Here is a 20,823-nt window from a genome sequence, read left to right as displayed (position 1 = left end):
TTACAAAATTATGTACGTGTTGCCACAAAATCCTCAAGTTTAGTATCTTGCTCCAATAGTTTCTCTTCAGTCCTAAATCCTTGTTTAATACCTTCATATGATAAAGAATATTTGAAGGTTTTCCAAAACAATTGCATTGCTAATTACACTGAAATGAGTTCAACTTTTGACTCATCTTCAAAAATGTCAAGGAAAGCATCACTATAACACTTCTCTACCTCCTAAATATTCTCTTGACTTTGATGTTTCAATTTTTGTATCCCTTAATGTAATGTTTCCATTATTTTCAATCCAATCCTCTAGTTTATCAAGCTATTCCACCAAGTACACCTCCATGAGTGTACAATACCTCTAAAATTTAATTGATTGAAGTTCTTGAAGGTCCTTTCCCTAGGGTATGTACATCGTCCATTAGCCCAAAATCTTGATTCAATATAGATACCAGTTTATCCACACTATACTAAATATGGTGCAATAGGTTCAAATTTGATTGTATAATCTATACACCTTTCTCCTCAAAATTGTCTTGCCACTTATGACATATGTCCAAGAATGAATCTATTTGTACACTCCCCTTTTCTCTCCTCTCTAATACACAAAAAGAGTAATCTCTAGATTATCTAGGTTTATAGGGCCCACTACTCCATGTAAATGATCTCTCAAAATCTTGTATTGTTTCCTCAATATTATCAACTCAGACTCATCTTGATCCATATGTCTGAACACCTCCTTTATAACCATAGTGATTAAAACTTTAGCAGTATCTACTATGGGTTTTCCTAATAGGACCTCCTTTATTTGATATTCTTTAGGAGTAAAATCCTTGGTGTCGACATGTGGAGGAGGGATGGAAATATTTCCATGCAAGTCCTGATCTTTGTTCTTCATTATGAAGGTGAATGGTCATGCATCACCTATAGATAGCTCAAGCTTCTTGATAGCTTTTACTAACTCTTCCATTCCCTCATCTATAGTTACATGTAACTACCACTTTTGTTGAGCCATAACCTCCCTCTTCATCTAGGCTGATGTAGTGCCTATTAGAGACATTTATTTGGCTAAAGAGGGAGTTTTTACTGTAGGACAATTTCCCTTAACACTACTTCCTAGCCTCTTCTCCTTTTGAGAAAGATCTATACTTGGAGTCTATGTGTCTATTGTAGTAGGATCCTAGCCTTTATATCATGAGGATTTTTTTGAGGTTCTTCCAATATTTGAACCTCCTTTGATACTTTATTAGCTAGCATTTGTTTAGGCTCTTCCTCCTCTACTACATATTCCTCTATTTATATGGTAGAAGGAAGTGGGGTGACTGATCCTTTATCCAAAAATGACAAAACTTGAGATGGTAGACATGATAGACCTAGAGGTCCTTGAGGTAGAGGTGGAATCAATTTCAATCCTCTCCTAAGGTTGGCTTGTGTGAGTGTCCTATATTTTGTCACCCACCATCTTAGTTCCTCCCAACATAAAGTCAAAATAAAAACTGTTAAAGACTTATGTTTCTTTCCCCTCTTATCCTTCAATCCAATATTGTTGCTCATCTTTTGAAGTTGTAACCTAAATAAGTTTCCTAGGAATGGATGGTAGCATCATGGTGGGGCTTCTTCTCCTCTCTTCTCCCATATCCCTAGCTAAACGAGTCCTCTGACTCAAGGGAACATTATCCATCTATTCATCCTCTTCTTCTTCTACATTAGGTTTAGGGTGGCTCTCTAGAACCTATACAAGAGGATTATTCTTTTTCTTTAATTTTTTCATTCATGTCCTTCCCACAGTGGACTTAATCCTAACCCTCTTAGGAGTTGAGTGGGAAGCTTCATCCTCTTGACTAGCTAGTAACACCTTCTATTCTTCCTCTTCCAATCCCTAATACTCTCCTAGAGGAGGCACTTGCTTAGTCCCTTGGACTTGAGCTTCTTGATCATCTTGAGGCTCTAGTTATAATAGATTATGTTGTGATTGTTGAGGTGGTTGGGCTTGATCTATTTGTTTGCTACCCTTTTTCACTCTCTTCCTTTTGTTATTTCCCTTATCCACTCTAAAGTACTCAACCTCCCTCTCATGTTGATACACCATTTCTATCCTCATGAGGGATTGATTAGGGAAGGTCAATAAAGTAACTTTTGTACCTTTAACCTTAACTAGGTGTGTTGTGGCTTGAAAAGTCATAGTCTGAGGAACTAGGTCAAGGTTGATGGGTTTCTTGATCCATTAAATTATTAACTAGATTATATGCCTAGCCTTTTTGTTGATATTATCATTCTCATGCCTATCAATCTCTACATTCATGATTGGCCTATCATATATTTTATCGTAGTTTTAAAAGGGATCCTAGACATCCTCAGTGTCTTTGGGACATCCTTAATAGAGATCTTCATTTTTAAGGCTTTTTCTACTAGATATAGACTCATCTTAAATTAATCACCTATTTGGATATCATATTCATCTATTACATTCATCCATTGGTCCTCTATAGCATCTTCATACATAAACTACTTCCTTGCCAAATGTTGGACCATCCCAATATTATCAAAGTACGGGAGGGGAGTTGTATTCTTCTAAGGGATACTGATCCCACTCTGAATAAAAGGTCATAATATATTGTTTCTACTTGACCTCAAGTGCACCTATGGTGATTGGCCACACCCATGTCTTCTTATGTTGTTTCCTCACTCTATCATATGCAGATGTGAGTTTTGTAGCAATCTCCAATAAGATGAGCCTATCTAATGGATATCTTTGGAGTTTCTTTAGATTTACCATAGTACCAACTACCTTAAGTAAGTGAATGTTTTAAATTGGATGTAGTAGGCATCGACCTATGTGATCCTTGTTGTTCCCTCTACTAATATCCTTTTACCATAATCACCCTCTATAAAACTAATGATTACAAATATAAAACCATCATTTACTATTCGATATTCCTTTCTCTGATTTGAGAGATTCTTCTTCACTAGTTGAGGTTCTTGTAAAGTCTTGGGTAGTCAATCACTCTAGCCACCAATAAATACACCATGTATGATGTCATATAAAATCTTGGATCAGCTTTGACTACTACAAACTTCTCATTCAAATTATCTGTGAGGCCTCACCCCAATCTAACATAGCATGGATATGTTATTACATTTTGTTATTTGAGACTTTGATATTTTGATAGTTATTGAGACTTAGATGGACAATGGATTTTCTTTATCTATTGATTTGATACTTTAGTAGTTTTTTACATTGATATATGCACTAAAAAACTATAATTGTGTAAGAAATGTTCGAACATATATGGATGCAGATTTATGACATAATATTAGTAGATTTTGATGCAATGCAAAATATTAAATTTTTCTAAAGATTTTTAATGTATGGATGAATATTAATTTGATTATGAAGTTTATGACATGTAGACTTTGATATCTTAACATTTCAAGTGGAATAATTGAAAGATTAGGAAAGGATATTTAATTTAAATTATGTTAATATGGATATTATTATTATTCACACTTATGTTGTATATGCTTATTGATTCATTCGACTACTGATGCTTGAGTTTGATGTGCAGGAAGAGGAACCATGGAAATTTAATAGGGAAACAAGGTATACACACATGTTTAAATGACTCTGCCAGGTGAATCTTTTTAAGATTTATAAACCTCATTGTGATGTGTTTATTTTGTAAATGTGTGATGTATGTGTGTGGTGTGCATTTTATGTGTAGGTTCTGAACATGTCACATGTGATGTATAGTGCATTTTGTGCGTGTCACTTCACACTTGTATTCGTTATGTGAAATGACATGTTCTTTGATGATGGATCAAGTGGCCACCTCATTCTGAGTAAAATGTCTTAATTGAGAAATTTGATTATTGCTAAAATTAGTTAAGAGAACAAGGTTATCACCATGGGAAAATTTGAAATTAAATTACCTAGCATTGGGAGGGCCATAAAGTAACTCTAGGGTAAATTTGTGACAAAAATAAACCCTAACCATCTTAATACTATAAGGTAGGAGGCTAATAATGACCCCTAGGGTGCCTAATAGACCTAGGAGACCCCAAAAAAATTGCATTCTTTATTGAATCCGAAAATGAGAAGGATATATAGAGGCATGGTTAAATTGGAAACTCACTTGGCTACTCTCTATCTTTAGAGACAACTAGGGTTTGAAGTAAGAGGAAGGAGCTCCACTACAAATTTTCATTGCCTTTTCTTGGAGTGAGGTTGGTACCTTGATCCATGGTGTTCTTCATTTTGCATGTTGAATAGGTGTGGTATTCTTCATTTCATGGTGCATTTTGGTGTATTGTAGTTGTGTTTGTGGAACAAGATCTTGATTGAGGATTGCATGTGAGAAGTTATGTGTGAATCTTTCCTTGAATCTTTCTTGTTTTCTTGTTATGTCTATTGTGTAATGGGTGTGAAGCATCACTCACCCTTGGGAGGGAAGAGATGCTTGGGTGAAGGGGTTAGTTGGGCTCACCCATGTAGTTGAGGAATACTCCCATGTGTGGAGATGATTGTATATGATCAATGGAATGTGTTTATATTGCTTACTTGCATTTTGGGAGGTATAAGGAGGTGTGTGGAAGGGAAGATATTATATGCCCTGAAAGGGCATGTTGATATTGAGGAGATGTGTATATTGTGATTCATAGATTTGGAAATCCTCCTCATGGTGAGAGCCCACCTTCACCCTATACTTGATTCATTTGCTTGAATCATTGTGCGAAGCCTTGGGATGGGATGTGTTGTATTTGTATTGACAAGTTAGGAATAAATCATTTCAAAAAAATCATCCTATTAAAGAAATGTCAGACTTAGCCTTGTTCATTATATGACACTATGAAAAGAATATATACATTTAATAATCAAGAAAAGAAAAATATATGTTCTATAATTTCTAACTGACCTAACATAATAAATGAAATAAGTGTTTTATCCTAACTATTTCCTCTTACCCGAGTTTGGACTTATTGCAAAAATTAAAATTTCAAACATGGGAAGCATTAGGACAAGTTTTACACCTATCTAGCTGACTACCCCAAGTACCTACCACCAAGCAAGTAATAATTTAAACAAGTACAATAGATCAAATATCCCCATCCCACCTAGGCGATATATGCTCTAAAAACATGTAAGCAATCTTTGCAAGTCCTTAACAAGGATCTGACATGTGTCAGAAATCTCCTACCCTTTTCTAGGTGCCTTGATGATTAAACATGGCATTCAATACCCCTTTTACCCATGCAATTACACCTAAATAGGGTAAAGTTGCCAACAACATCATTCATGTTGCAATTCAACTTAGTTTTTCTTGTTTAAAAAAAAACATATGCTTAGTCCTTAGTAAGTACATGATTTGACATCATCATGCTTGTCAACTAAACCCAACTCCTTTCTGCAGATGTAACCAAGCAAGTGAAGTACGGATGGTAGAGTGGGAAAACTTGTTTGCAATAGAGGAATGTAAGAAGACTTTATTAAGTTTGAAGTCTTGTCACCAGCCACTTTCCTCTTAGGTTCTTAGCATGAGCTACAAATATAAAAAGCATATTTTGTAGATCTCTTCACCCACACCTAGTCTATGTGTATAGGAATTAAGATATCATTTAGTAGGGTTTAGATTAAAGTTTGGTATAGGATTAATACAGATAGGATATTGTAGTTATAATAATTGTAATGTAAAATGTGTAGTAAATGTGTTATTAGGACATAGAAAGTAAGGAGTACTTTTTTTTATCATATATATATATATAATGTTTCTTAGGTGTTACTTTATGGTGATTAGTTTTGAATATTAGGATAGCAACTTAGGAGTAGGAGGAAATCTTATATAGTTATTAAATTTTTTTGGGGTTAAATCTAATAAGTATATTATTTTAAAGATAATTTGATTATGGTATAGATTGATCATATATATTTGAGGAGGTAATGGGCATATTTAAACTATAATACTTAGAGATTATTTGTTTTTAAGGGTGGACATTTAACTTTTAGTGGTCAGGATAAATAATTGTTTGGTTATTATTAATATTAGCTATATTTGATGAAGATTTGAGTTGGAGAAAAGTTAGACAATAATTCGGATTGGTTGTGGCATGCATAGAACTTTCAATTATAGTAGTCCTAATATAATATTTAAAGTCAATAATGTTAGCAATTGAGATAAAAAATGTATATTAGTATGGAAGATATAGTTGTTGAAAATAATATTTATAATAATAATTAAATACTAATAATAATAATTATATTTATATAAAGGTAAACCTAATATTAGTAGAAATGAAATATTTTGATAAGTACCTTCTCGACACAACCCTTGGCACTTCTACCTTCACTATAACTCAAATTGTAACCCCCTTACACATTATAGTGAGATCATATCCCTAGCACTTTAATGTAGTTTTGCACACAGTAGCTAGGAACCGTGTGTCCCGTCAAGGAAACTTAAAACTAGATTCTAAGTATGAAAGCTTTGTTCCTTTATCTTACTTCATTAATTCTAGGTTATAAGTAGGCTAAGTCTTTTTCTTACCTTTAGATATCTATCCAAAAAAAAATTGTTGTGTTTTTTCCTTGTAAAATCGTGGCATGACATTATCATTGAGGATAGTAGCCTAGTCTATTAGCATTTCGGTCATCCTGACGGTATCTATGAAATGGACCATCTAGATATTAAGATGTCCAGCTATTGATAAGCCCATGACTCTTCTCAAAAGAACAATAGTGTATCCAATTTCATCATTCATATACCCCCAAGTCATTTCAACCTTTCCTACTCTGTGTCACATCAATTTTCTATCAATCAAAAACTATGATTGTATGATCTTTGTGGCTTCCTTTTAATTATCTTTATACCATATTTCCTCCTAATCATAGGTTATCTTTACATACTATTTGAATCACAAGAGATGGAACAATTTCTCAATATTCCTAGGTTTGAGGTCTAGGACTATCTCCTCTGTAATGCTCTTGACAACCTCCTCCTCAAGTACATAGTTCTCTGCTAATGCCATGATAAGTTCAAAATATTACATGGATGTGGGATGTGATGTTGTGCTTACTAACCCTAATCTAATAAGAGCTGACACCATTGTGGAACCCCAATCTAATAAGAGCTGACACCATTGCAGACATCTCCTTAGGATTTTCATAGATTATAAGGAATGCATTCGAATCAATATGACCAAGTTTAGTGACTCTAATCTTAGTGTGTCCATCTTTGAAATGAGATTTCTTTGGTGTACCTTGGAATTTGAGAACTATAGGCTTTGGAGCAATATTTTCTACAAGTGAGGATGATGAGGACACTATTTTATCTATACAAAAGAAATATATTAGTTTGATGAGTAAAAAAATCTAACTCAAAAGAAAATCCTAATTGCCAGCAAACCTAACCCAAAACACCAAAACAATGAAAAACTAGCTTCAATCCCCCTTTGAAGCCTTGATATGAAAAATAACACACCTTGTGCACCCTTATAGGTGCACTAGGTGTGCTAAATAGCCTTAACTAGACTATTTTAATGCATTTTCACATGTATGCACATTCACATGTTCACAAATACGCACATGCACTTAGTGTAAGTACAATGTGGGGGGATTATTTTACTAGTTTTTTGAATGTGCTAAGGATGTGCACATGTGCACCTTGATGAGGTGTGCATGTGTTTACCCTTATGTTCTATGTGCAAAGGGGAACTTAGTGTAAAAAAAGTGTGCATGTGTGCACCTTGGGGAGATGCATACATCCACACCTTTCCTTGGTGTTATAATTAAGTTCTTTTAGTTTCTTTTTTAGTTTTTCAACATGAACAAAGGTGTGCACATGTGTGAACCTTTGGTGACTTAAATTTTTTGTTTGCGATAGTGCAAATAAGCAAGCACATGAAAAGAAGTGAGGAAGGGGGAGGGGATCCCAAGCTTTTATAGGCCTAGGCTAGTGCACACCCTTTGGAGGTGCACACATGTGCACATATCAAAAGGAAAATGGTTTTAACATATGTATTTAACATACTTGCACATCTAAGATAGGTGCAAATGTGTGCTAAGTGCACATGTGTTCTCTTTTGCACTAAATTAACTCATTTTCTCCTAATTTTCTCAAATTCTAACACCCCAAACATCTTAGTTAAAGACAAAAGGATAGATCTAGACTACAAGTGGAGTTCCAAAATGATCAAGGCATCAAACTAGGGGTCTAGGAAACAAACAATTACTAGGGAGCCCCCATTTCTCAGAGAAATGAGGTGTGTGTTGTGAAACCACAAGACTTTGTAGTTGTATCTCTTGTAGGGGATAAGGCTCTTCTACTAAGAGCATGTGCTACCTTGTTACTAAATCCCTTCTTATGTTTTATGAAAAAGGCATAAGCTTGCAAAGACTCTACCCACTTCAAGTGCCTTTGATTCAATTTTTCCTACCCATTCAAGAAACTTAGAGCATGATTGTGAGTATAGACCACAAATTCTCTAAGTAAGAGATAATGTCTCAATTTTTTAAGAGCTTGTACCATAGAATATAACTCTAACTCATAGGTGGATTAATTCTTTTTGGCCTCATTCAATTTCTTAGAGAAGAAAGCCATAGGGTGTCCCTCTTGGCTTAATACTATTCCAATGGCCAACATACTAGCATCACACTCCACCATAATTAGTTGGTTGAAGTTGGGAAACCTAGGAGTAAGTATCTCTCCAATTCTCTTCTTCAACATTTCAAACCATTGATCTACTACTACTATCCATTTAAACTAACATTTGACTCCAACTTTTATGGTGTTGAGGACAGGATCACATAAATGACTAAAGTTTCTTAGAAATTTCCTATTGTAGGATGCCAAACCATGGAAATTTGTAACATCCCCTATGGACCTAGGTGTAGGCCATTCCAAGATTGACTTAACCTTATCATTGTCCATCTTTACAGATCCATTAGCAAACAAAAAACAAAGATAAACTAATAAGTTTTTAGAAACTCACACTTTTCTTGATTAATCATCAACTTCTCTTCATGTAACCTCCTCGAGACCATCTCTAGATACTTCATGTGCTCCTCCTTGTACTTGACAAATATCAAAATGTCATCAAGGTAAATAATTACAAACTTACCAATGAAATCTTCTAGCACTTCATTCATGAGCCTCATGAATGTGCTAGGTGTATTTGTTGGGCCAAAGGGCATAACAAGCCACTCACACAACCCTTTATTTTTCTTGAAGGTTGTTTTCCACTCATCACTAGGCATTACTCTTATTTGATGATATCCCAACTTCAAATACACCTTGGAAAATTAATAAGAACCTCCTAAATTATCCATCAAATCTTCTATTCTAGGCATTGGGAACCTATATTTGTGATTTTGTTTATGGCCCTAGAGTCTATACACATCCTCCATTTCCCATCCTACTTAGGTGAAAGTATTGTAGCTATAGAAAATGGGCTTAAAATCTTCCTTATCAATCCTTTATCCAAAAAATCTTGTATCTGCCTTGCTATCTCTACATTTTGGCTTGGTGTCATCTTATAGGTTTCTTTCTTTGGAAAATTTTCCCTAGGTATAAGATCAATTTGATGACTCACATCCCTCATTGGTGGCAATGCACTTGGAAAATAATTATCCACTATGTTATGGTACCTTTCCAACAATTCTTGTACCTTTGGTGGCATATTGGCTTTCTCCTTGGTCTCCTCCTTTAGTTTTACTATCACTATACAACATAACCCTTTCTCCTTCTTCATAGCCTTGAGAAAATTTTTCCCACTCAATAACAACACACTACTTCCTACATGCTTCTGTTGTCACTTAGGTTTGCACCCTTTTCCAAAGCCTATGCATGAGGTCAACCTAGTGAAACATGGAAACAACCTCCAAGCTGTGGTACTTGAACTATGAGGTTGAGTCTCCAGAGAAGGCCAGCTTCCTCTTACTATTAGGATGCACCTAACTATTCTTGGAGAGGAAAAGGGAGAAGGAGAGCATGAAAGCAGAACTACCTAATCTAATCTAAAGAGGTGATGCACCAAAATAGAGTGTTGAGACCAATCTCTGCCCATATATACACTATTGAACCAGAATGAAACTAAGGATATACTCATTCAGACATGCTTTAATCTAATAATCACATGCAGATCAGAATACCAAGATGAATGATACAAGGAAAGAAAGATTCACTTATATTATCATTCATAGGCCAAGGAGATATAGTCATGCAGATCAGAGATCTCTAACAAACACCAGTAAGAGGCAAAGAATCCTTGCAATTTCATACCAATGGTTGAAGGAGATAAGATAGAAAATCATGTAGTTCAAAGGCATAGGGGAATTTACACTGAGAATCTGCAGAGTAGTAATAGATAAAACAGAGAAAGATCAACCCCCTACAAAATAAAAAAAAATTCCTTTATAGTTCAAGCATAACTGAGATTTTCCCTCCAAAACTATCCTGCAACCACTGCCATTAAGTCCTATAAGGAACAATCATGGTGATATGAAGAAATTTGATCTAAGTATAGTCTTTTGGTATCATGCAATCTGATTGTTAACTAAAACAAGGCCTTGAGAAGACAGAGATGATGCCATAACTATCCTGATTAGGTAGATGGACCAACTAGGGGGTGCGGTGGATTGTTCTTCCCTTGTTCAACATTCATTCTAGGTTGGTTGGGATCGATCATAAATATCCAATCGTGCAGAAAACCTGACCTCCTATCACTTTTGGTGCATGAATTAGCAGAGTCTATGAGTCAACTAAACTCTACAAGTAGGACAAGCTATGTTGACCAATGAGCTTACTTGTTTATGCCACCTTGTGGGTCTTTGTGAGTTTGAACACATCTTAACTTTACTAATTGCACTATTTCCTCAAACTCCAACCGCGATAGTCACATTAACTGGTAGCCGCTAACTATCAATGCCTTCACCAAACCCACTAGGAAACATGTCACTTAGGTGCTATGTCACTATGCATAATGTTCTCATAGTTTTCCATAGCAAGATAGTGCCCAACATTGATTTATTTAGATCTGATGATCATGAAGACTCGTCATATACTGTGCTATCTCCTTAAGACTTCTGGGCCCATGAAACACTGTTAGCACACTTGGCACAACCTAGCATCCTCATTTTGGTGAGATCTGCCCCACTAATCCATGTGGCACAAGGGTGCTATGGCGCTATGCGTATCATCCTTGCAACTTTTCATAGCACTATAGTGCTTACCGTCGATCTAGATTGGTATCTACGATGCTCAAAACTCTGCATAATTGTAAGACAAGTCAGATGGACTAACCAATGAAATGCTCCCTATTGTACTCTAACTCGCTTGACAATCTACCACAAAGGATGAGCCATAAGATTACTTTTGGGAAGGGTGGGCCTATGACGTCAAGTAAGACAGGTGTCGCAAATTGATTCCCCGCATTATTTAATCTCCTCACATCTTGATATTGCAAGAAAGCACTAGCCCTTGATCTGTGAAGATCTAACGGTGCTCAAAACATGCACTGTTTGAACTTGCATGACTACACTTTATTACACCACCTGGATGCATGTCAACAACTCACTTTCCCACATTGTCAGAAGGTCTGACAAAGCTCAGAATGGAGGGAAGCAGGCACAAATAGAATTGCCAGCTCAGCCAGCCACCTTGTCCAACCTATGGCCCATCGAAGGAACACGAACCCACTACCACATGTCACTAAGGTGCTATGTTACTATGGATAAAATTCTCCTAGCTTTCCATAGCAAGATAGTGCCCACCATAGATTTGAAGTGATCTAACGATGAGCAAAATAGATCCGACCTATCAGTGTACCAACCAATGAGAACTAGCCACGTACCAAATTTTCTGACAAGTCCTCGCAAGGCCCACATTCCACATAGTTATGCCTTAGCCAATGAAAATATTGATCAATTTCCAATGTGTCTAACAAATTTATCACTGATATTCGATGGGGCGTACTTGGGACCCACCATGTTTTCCAAACTTCACCGCGAGATCACTTTCTGTTTGGCTTCTTTGTCACTAATGATGAGAAGAACAAATTTCCTGATAGTGCCCACCGTACTTAGCAAAACTCAATGCCAGAGAAACAATCAGGGAAAGGGAGGACCCACTTGACACATGGAAAAAGGGCACTATGTCACTAATGCAAAACAACGTGCAACTTTCAATAGCGACATAGCGCCATTCGTTGATCCAGATTGATCCAATAATGGGGAACTTGTGGGCTAGCAAAAGGAAAAAAGTGAAATACACTAAGGTTTTAATCATTTAATTCTTTGGTATTTCTCAGGCATTAAAATAACATTAAACCAAGGAACTAGTCGTTGGGTGGGCAGGCATTTAAAATTCAAATTTTGGCACGGGCGCAAAAATAAGCAATATTTCTGGTGACTCACAGGGGATGCGATCCTGCCACGCATATGACTAGTGGCCTAAAGCATCCATTGGGTTACAGAGTCATAAAAAACATGTTAATTTTGAGCATTGTGAAACCCTAACCCTACCTCTACAGCAACAACAAAATACTGAAGAAACTTTATTTCTGCAACTGGAACCAGAAATCAAACATCTTCGTAACCTTCAAAAAAAATTTCAAGACTTGTTGTCTCACAAAGAGACAACCCTGTGCTCATGAAATTCTTGGAAAATAGGAAACCAATAGAAAAAAAAACCACTCTAATATGTACAAATATTTACAAAGAGAGGGGTCAAACAAACCCATTGACTAGTTTGCTGAGATAGCTACCCTTCCTTATCAACTGGTTTCTTGTTCCATACAAAAGGATAGCCAAATGGATCAGCAGGTATGACAAGCACACTGCTGCATGAAATATCTCTTTCCCAATGCTGAAAATAGTGAAGCTTTCTAGCATTGGGGTGTTACCTTATGGAGAAAAACATACCTACTCCTCCTTGTGATAATCTTCCTCATGCTCTGGAGTGAAAATGACTGGGGGCAAATTGCTAGTTTGTTGCAGAGCTAGATATCTTATAGGGCATCCTCTTGATGGTGTAGGGCTAGAGGACTCATCCTTGACCACTTGATTATGCTCTGCAATGATAGTCTTCAACTAGTTTGGAAGTGGCTCCTCCTTTTGATTTTTTCCCACATCTTGTTCATGCTGCCCATGAACCACTTCCTTTGGATCTACTAGTATGGTGTGATCCTCCACTTGTTTCTGTTGTGGAACATGCTCCTCATATATAGGAGATATTGATTCGATATCCATGGAAGAGTAGAGAGCATCCAACTCATCCAAAAGATCATCCTCATCATTGATCTCCTCTATTGCAGTTTTGAAGATATGCATAGGTTTGGGAAAAACCTCATGCAGGTTAGCATATTCCCCCTCAAGGCCAAAGCTATCCTCGAGGCCTTCTTGTCCATCCTCCACATCATAGAGGGCTATTTTCTATAGAAAATGATCCTCTTCCTTCCCTAGTAGTAGATCCTCATTCACTGGCAAGGGCTCAAAAGCCATGACTTGCTCCTCAAGAGGAGGAGCAAACTTATTGTCTTCTTCTTCCTCCTCAACAAAAGAGGGAAGCCTTTTAGATAAGAGGGTTGGGTCCTCTTCCTTTGGCTCAGCAGCCTCCTCTTTTTTCTCCTTAGTAGACTACAACTCCTCACATGGAACCCTTGTGGGTTTGGATTCACTCTCCCAAAATTCTGTATTTGAACCATCAGAAGTCCATACAACCGGCCCACCTAGAAATAATCTAATAGTAATAGGCTCGAGGGGTTCATGACTAGTCCAATTCTCTCTTATAGGGGATGGAGGGGCTACAATAGTAGGATCTTGCAATGGAGGGAGCTTCCTAAAGCTTGGGATGACATTTTTTTTTTTTGGGGGGCCCGGGGGGGGTATCTACCTCCTTGGCTTGAAAATGAGTTGATTGGAGCCTCATTTCTTGCCCTCTTGCTGCAACAAATGGCCTTGCAAGGTTCTCCTCAAAATGTCTCTATTTCTCCCTCTCTTCTTCTTCTTGTTGGAGATAGGTCATCTCCTCTTACTGTCTATCAAGCTCTTGTTGCCTTGCAACCTCATCAAGCCACCTATCAAGGTCTAGCAATAGTTCACCTTGCTCAAGTTGTCTATCCCAGGCCAATAACTGCTCATCTCATTCATCTATCTTCCTATCCCATTAATCCATCTTTCTTTGAAATTCCAACAATATATCTTTAAGTTCTTTGACTGAGGATGTTGGGGCTAATGGAGTAGAGATAGCTGGAAGGTCAAAGTTTTGAGTAGCTTGGCTATAAACAGCTTGGGGTGGAGATTGAAATTGGCAATATGAGGGCTGAGGAATAAAATTTTCATGATATGGGGGGGAGTAATGAGTATTTCTATGAAATGAATCCATAACAAAGTTTTCATAAAATCTGCAATTTCATAGAAAACTTGAAAATCACAAAAAGATCAAAGCTGATCTTTACATACCGGCACAGTTTCTGCTTGAAACCAGTAGATTTGCACTAGAGTCACCATGGTGTTTGATTGGATGCCTCCAAGGGCTAATGGCACTAAGAATAACACCAAAATTCTTAGAGTATTAGGATCAATTGGCTAACCAGTGGACTTTAAATCTTCTGACAAGCATCCCACCAAGCATGTCAAAAATTATTCTCACTTAGGTTTTCACTTAGGCATGTCAAATTCCAAAGCCTATGCATGAGGACAACCTAGTGAAACATGGAAACAACCTCCAAGCTATGGAACTTGAACTATGAGGTTGATTCTCCGGAGAAGGCCGACTTCCTCTTACTATCAGGATGCACCTAACTATCTTTGAGAGGAAAAGGGAGAAGGAGAGCATGAAAGCAAATCTACCTAATCTAAGCTAAAGAGGTGATGCACCAAAATAGAGTGTTCGGACCAATCTCTACCCATATATGCACTATTGAACCAGAATGAAACTAAGGATATACTCATTCAGACTTGCTTTAATCTAATAATCACATGCAGATCAGAAGACCAAGATGAATGACATAAGGAAAGGAAGATTCACTTATATTATCATTCACAGGCCAAGGAGATACAGTCATGCAGATCAAAGACCTCTACAAAACACTAGTAAGAGGCAAAGAATTCTTGCACTTTCATACCAATGGCTAAAGGAGATAAGATAGAAAATCATGTAGTTTAGAGGCACATGGGAATTTACACTAAGAATCTGTAGAGCAGTAATAGAGAAAACAAAGAAAGATCAACCCCCTAGAAACTCACAAAAATTGCCTTTATAGTTCAGGCATAACTGATATTTTCCCTCCAAAACAATCCTGTAACCACTACCATTAAGTCCTATAAGGAACAGGGATCTAAAGAAATATGATCTAAGTATAGCCTTTTGGTACCATGAAATCTGATTGTTAACTAAAACAAGGCCTTTAGAAGATAGAGATGGCATGATAACTATCCTGATCAGGTAGATGGACCAACTAGAGGGGGTAGTAGAGTGTTCTTCCCTCATTCAACATTCATTCTAGGTTGGTTAGGATTGATCATAAATATCAAATCTCATAGAAAACCTAACCTCTTATCACTTTTGGTGCATGAATTAGTAGAGTCAACGAGTCAACTAAACTCTACAAGCAGGATGAGCCACATGGACCAACAAGCTTACTTCTTTATGCCACCTTGCAGGTCTTCGCAATTTTGACCACATTTTAACTTTACTAACCTCACCATTTCCTCAAACTCCAACTGTGACAGTCATGTTAACTAGTAGCCACTAACTATCAATGCCTTCACCAGACCCACTGAGACATGTGTCACTTAGGTGCTATGTCACTATGCATAATGTTCTTGTAGCTTTCCATAGTGAGATAGAGCCCAGCATTGATTTCTTTAGATCTGATGATTGTGAAGAGTCACTGTATACTGCGCTATCTCCTTAAGACTTTTGGGCCCACAAAACACTGTCAGCACACCTAACACAACCTCACATCCTCATTCTAGCAAGATCTGGCCCCACTAATCCACATGGCACAAGGGTTCTATGGAACTATACATATCATCCTCGTAGCTTTTCATAGTGCGATAGCGCCTACCATCGATCCAGATTGGTATCTATGATGCTCAAAACTCCATAGAACTGTAAGCCAAGTTAGCTGGACTGACCAATGAGATGCTCCCTATCATACTCTGACTTGCCTAAAAATCTTCCATAGAGGATGAGCCATAACATTACTTTTGGGAAGGGTGGGCCTATGACGTCAACTAAGACAGGTGTCGCCAAACCACTTCCTCGCATTATTTAATCTCCTTGCATCTTGATAATGTGAGAAAGTGCCAACCCTTGATCTATGAAGATCTGACGATGCTCAAAACATGCACTCTTTGAACCTACATGACTACACTCCATGAGACCACCTAGATGCATGTCAACAACCTACTTTCTCGCATTGTCAGAAGGTCTAACAAAGCTCAAAATGCGAGGAAGCGGGCACCAATAGAATTGCCAACTCAGCCAGCCACCCTATCCAACCTGTGGCCCATCAAAGGAACATGTACCCACCTGCCATGTGTTGCTAAGGTGCTATATTTCTATGGATAAAATTCTCATAGCTTTCCATAGCGAGATAGAACCCACCATAAATTTGAATTGATCTGACAACAAGCAACATGGATCTGACCTGTCAGTGTACCAACTAATGAGAACTGGCCATGTACCAGCCTGTCTGACAAGTCCTTGCAAGCCCCACATTCCACATAATTATTCCTTAGCCAATGAAAATATTGATCAACGGCCAACGTGTCTAACAAATTTATCACTGATATCTGACGGGGCATACTTGGGACCCACCATGTTTTCCAAACTTCGCTGTGAGATCACTTTTCATCTAGGTGCTATGTCACTAACGATGAGAAGAACAAATTTCTTGATAGTGCCATAGCACCCACCGTACTTAGCAAAACCTGATGCCAAAGAAAAAATTAGGCAAAGGGAGGACCCACCTAACATGCGAAAAAAGGTTGTTATGTCGCTAACGCAAAACAACGTGCAACTTTCAATAGTGACATAGCACCATCTATTGATCTAGATTGATCCAGATTGATCCAATGATGGGGAACTTGTGCACTAGCAGAAGGAAAAAAGTGAAATACACTAAGGTTTTAATCATTTAATTTTTTGGTATTTCTCAAGCATTAAAATAACATTAAACCTAAGAACTAGCCATTTGGTGGGCAGGCATTTAAAATTCAAATTTTGGCAGGGGCACAAAAATAAGCAACAGCTTCTCCTCAATATGTTCTTGTAGTGGATCCATGTGGAATTTATTTCCTTACTTAGTGATCACATGTGTGTTCTTCTCACCATTATGAATAGCCTTGACATAATATTTCCATGGACATACTACGAGTACGTGACATGCATCCATGGGCACTATGTCACATAGGACCTTGTCCTTATACCCAAAAATCTCAAACTCAGCCATACTTTGTTCATACACCATTATTTGTTTCCCCTTAGTCAACCATGAAACCTTATAGGGAGTGGTATGAGGTATCCTCCTTAACTTTATTTTGTCTACCATCTTTGTGGACATAATGTTCTTAGTGGAACAAAACTATCCCCTATCAAATCTTCCCATGAGACCTACAGGTTGTCTTGAATAGATTCTTCCTTTTTGGAGGCTCTATAATACATGGCACCTTCAATAAAGTTTTTCTTAGCATTAGGTTTTCTTCATCCACTACTATCCCTTCCTTGGAAATTTGAGAAGTAACACTTTGTGTGTCATCCTCCTGCACCAATTGATTTCTTCTTTCCCCCATGGAAGATAAGGTAGCCCTTTTAGGACATCTTCCCATTGCGTAGCCCACTTGGTTGTACTTATAACACCTACTAGTAAAGATTAAATTAGTCCTCCTTTGTGGCTAAGATCTTCCCCTAGGAGGTCCTCTTCCTTTGTATCCTCCCCTCTAAAAGGATCCCCTGTATTTGTTATTACCACTGTAATCACTGGGTTGAACTTCATTAGTTTTATTAGGATCTTATCCCCTTCCAAATTTTCCTCTACCTCTAAACCCTCTATTATTACCTCTTCCTATTTGGTAGTGTAATACCCCAAAATTGGCTCATTGCCATTATACCAATTCTAGTCTATTCTAATCAATCCTAAGACCTATTCTAATAGGCAATTCTTATTCTACTACTCGCTACTTGACTTAATTGTCAAATGCTTAAAACCCTAATTTGCATTAATCAGACTCTTTATTTAATTCCTATAGTATTGACTCATATTAGTCACATTAAACCTATTGATTAAGATTTAATTTAATAATTATGCTCACTTTAATTAATTGAATGTGATTATTCAATTAAATGAAAAAGGCATTTATGAGGTCATATCTCACTTTATTAAATTAAATAATATCTTAAAAATCTTCCCTTCAGTTCCAAAATGGAAACTCTGAGTGAACTATCTCTTGAAAAGGAATTAAATTAGTTAACTCCTTATTCCATTCATGAAAAGCTCAGTTAACCCTCCTTTCTTAAGGAAGTTTCCATTTTAACCAAATCTTGCTTCAATCCTGACCGTTGATTGAAATCGATCTCAACCGTTGGAGTATTTTAGAAAAATCTATTTAAGAGACCCTCATTTCTTCATTTTGGGGGATGAATTGGATTTGCTATCGAATTGCTGTTGCATTTTGCACTCAATTAGCTCAATACATTCTCACATATTTTCATCATTTAGCTTAATTTCATTTAGTATAATATGCATATGATCAATCTAGTTTCCTTTACTTGTTCTTAGATTAAATGCATATCTCATCATAGACTACATTGCATTTTCACATAGATTAGTTGCGTATCAAATCCTTCATTCTTAGAGGGTCTGGTTGCCTGCACCTCAATTTTGAGGATATTAATAGTCAAAATCCCTTTAGATAGAAGGTAACATGTTAGCTTGTAGGGCTAATCTTGGGTGAACAATATCATGTTCATTCTAGGGTGAATCCACAAATAAAGATCGTGTTGAATTGTCTTTGAGTTTCAGAGGCCACATTTCATAGGTACAGGTAGGAGTCACTCATCCTAGCCTTATCCTCTTCTCTTAATTCCATTTAGAAGCAATCATGGTGATCTCATCCTGGATCCCTTGCCTTAAGCCAATAAGGTACCTTTCTACCTTTTCCACCTCTTCTTTTTGTCTTCTTGCCTTGATGCTCAACCTATTAAACTTCTCACTATAAACACTTACTATGATGTCTCTCTACCTTAGATTCTCTAGCTTTTGATACATTTGGATCTCATGATTAGTGGATGAGAACTAAGCCTTAATTTTGATCTTCATTCTCTCCCATGCTATGATCTTCTTCTTCTCTATTGCTACCTCATCATCTTATTCCACCATACTAGTGTTGATTCCTTGAGCATAGACTTAGAATAACTCACTCTTTTATCTTCTTCTACCTCCTTGTAATCAAACTAGTTATCAATGGCTTCCAACCAATCAAGAAATGCATCCCCATTTAGGCTACCACTTTAGTAAGGGATGTGATCCATACTATACTTGTTAAGAGACTTAAAGGCTTCCAAAAAAGCCTTCTTACTCTAATCCACCTTAGGATCCTTACTTTCTACTGTCTCCCCTATGAGGCCTTCATCTTTCTCATTACTTTCATCTCCCCATTCTATGATCTTCTTCATTCTTTTTGTCTCTCTTTGGTTGGCCTTAGCCAATAGGTATTTGATCAAATCCACTATGGAACCCTTGCTCATTTCCTTGGGTGGAATATTTTCAACTTCTTGACTTCCTTCCTTGTTAGACATGTACCAACATAAGGGTTGGATCTAATACCACTCTGATGCAGAGGTTCTAGTATTCTAGGTCTTCCTTACTCCAAATCATCCTTTTTTCCCCTAACCATCCACTAATTAGTCATGATTGGATCTTCTTCTAATTAGGATCTCATAGATACTCACTATCAACTTCTCCTCCAAGGTATAGTTGATCTTTTAGAAGATTCCAATGTCACAAGATTTAACTAGTCCAACTAGTTCCCCAAATACCCAGCCTCCTTCACTAGTTTTTCCTCCTAGAATCCAAAACCTTTGATTAGGATCTTTCCAAACATTCACCTAGTATCTTTTTACTCTTCTTGGACCATCAAAGGTCATTCTAAACCCTTTCCCACAATTCTAGACTTCTTACTAATCCAATTGGTATCTAATTCCCTAAGAGACCTAGTTGCCTATTTCCTAGTAGGTCTAGTTTCACTGTTTTGGGTTATAACTCCAAAATTATCAAAATTTCCCCAAAAAAAACCTCAAAATACTTAAAGGTACATGTGAATTTCATAAAAATCCAAAATCTTGACTTTTGTCTGCACCCATAACCCTTCTTTCCACCAAGCCCTAGCTTTAAGCCTATTAATTAGGCCTTTGGACCAATGAGCATAAACAATTGATAAATTTCTCCCCAACGTTGTTTCAACTCCTTCCACCTCTAGAACTTGTTAGAGGATTAATGAGGACACTTGAAAAAGTCCTCTAGGAATTTTCACAAAGATATGGGTGCTCATGCCAATGCTCTGTTATCCCTACCCTAGCTCACTAGTATTCAATAGTTAGGCATAAGGCTTTCCATTTGAATGAAGAAACTCATTGAAAAAATAAAAATGGGAATAAAAATAATATGTACAAATTCTAACCCTACTTACCTCATGGTTTTAGCTAATTCCACTTGTGGGTTCTTAGGGTAGAGCCGTTTCTATCTAAACAACACTATGACTGTCACTTGCAGACCACTGACCTTTAGAATACCAATAAATTGAAAGAAACCTATCTATGGCACACAAAATCTATTTGGA

This window comes from Cupressus sempervirens, chromosome 6 (genome assembly GCF_028749045.1).
Source record: "Cupressus sempervirens isolate cs-2001-9-10 chromosome 6, ASM2874904v1, whole genome shotgun sequence".
NCBI lineage: Eukaryota > Viridiplantae > Streptophyta > Pinopsida > Cupressales > Cupressaceae > Cupressus > Cupressus sempervirens.
The sequence above is the reverse complement of the archived record's forward strand: the minus strand, read 5'-3'. Positions refer to the sequence as shown.